The following is a 1,635-nucleotide window of genomic DNA, read 5'->3' as shown; positions in this document are numbered from 1 at the left end:
GTGTCTTAATTTGTATTTCCTTGATAACGAATGATAGTGAGTATATTCTCATGTATTTTTTGGACATTCGTATGTCTTCTTTTGTGAAGTATCCTATTTAAATCGTTCGCCCATTTTTAAATTGGGTTCCTTGTCCCGTTATTAAATTGTAAGTGTAATTTGTATATTCTCTATACAAGTCTTTTTTCAGATATATAGTTGGCAAATTTATCATTTAATTTTCTTAGTGGTTCTTTCACAGAGCAAAAGTTGATGAGACCCAACATATCATTTTTTTAATGTGGTAAATCCTTTTTGTGTCCTATCAAGAAAATGTTTGCCTATCCCATATTTGCAAATATTTTTCTATTTTTCTTCTGAATTTTTAAATAGATTTAGCTTTTATATTTAGATTTATGACCCATTACAAGTTAATTTTTATATATGGTATATGATAAGGGTTCAGGTTCATTTTTCCCCATATGAATATTCAGTTGTAATTGCACCATTTTTTTGAAGTTTGTGTTACCTTCCATTGAACTACCTTGGCACCTTTGTTGAAAATCAATTGGCCAAATGTGCGTGAAGCTATTTCTGGACCTTCTATTCTTTTCCATTGATTTATTTGTCTATTCTTACACCAATACCACACTTTCCTGATTATTCAGTCTCTATAATGAGTCTTTAAAAGTCTGTCAATATAACTCCTACAATTTTGCTGTTCATTCTTAAATTTTTATTTGTAAATCGACATTTTCATATATATTTCTGTGAATTTTACACAAAGATAGATTGATAACTACCACGACAATAAAAATACAGAACAACTCAATCTAGGGGCAGCCTAGAGGAAGATGCAGAGAAACTGGATCACTCATATGTTGTTGCCGAGAACATAAAATGGTACAGACATTCTGGAAAGTAGTTTGGAAGTTTCCTAAAAAGCTCAACATGCAACTACCATGCAATCTAGCAAATGCACTCTTGGCATTTATCCCAGAGAAATAAAAACTTATGTTCACACAAAACCTGTACACAAATGTTACAACAGCTTTATTCATAATAGCCTAAAATTGGAAATGATCCAGATGTCCTTCAACAAGCGAGTGGTTAAACTAACTGTGATACATCTATACCATGAAATACTATTCAGCAATAAAAGAAAAGCACCATCAATGTATGCAACAACCTGAATAAATCTCCAGAGTATTCTGCTAAATGAAAATTGCCAATCCCATTTATGATTGGCTTTTTTATATGTGTGATTCCATTTATATAACATTCTTGAAATGACAAAATTATGGAAATAGAGAACAGATTGCTGGTTAATAGGGTGAAGGACGGGTAGGTGAAGGAAAGGCTATAAAAGGGCAACGTGAGAGATCCATGTGGTGATTTTTTCTTTTTTCTTATTTTATTTTTTTTTTTGCTGGTGGCTATCCAATTGCTCCAGCACAGTTTGTATCATTGTCCCCTTGTGTGTGATGCATATGTTTTTCTCCTGACTTCTTTTGCGACTTTCTCAATGGTTTGACTATGATATGGCTAGGCATGATTTTCTTTGTATCTATTCTGCTTGAGGTTCAGTTCACTCCTTGGTTCTATAAAAGTCATAATTTTCCTCAAACTTTAGGACAACCTTGTCCATTATTTCTT

The sequence above is a fragment of the Neophocaena asiaeorientalis genome, unplaced genomic scaffold (genome assembly GCF_003031525.2).
Source record: "Neophocaena asiaeorientalis asiaeorientalis breed wild unplaced genomic scaffold, Neophocaena_asiaeorientalis_V1.1 scaffold823, whole genome shotgun sequence".
NCBI lineage: Eukaryota > Metazoa > Chordata > Mammalia > Artiodactyla > Phocoenidae > Neophocaena > Neophocaena asiaeorientalis.
This window is presented reverse-complemented; position numbering follows the sequence as displayed.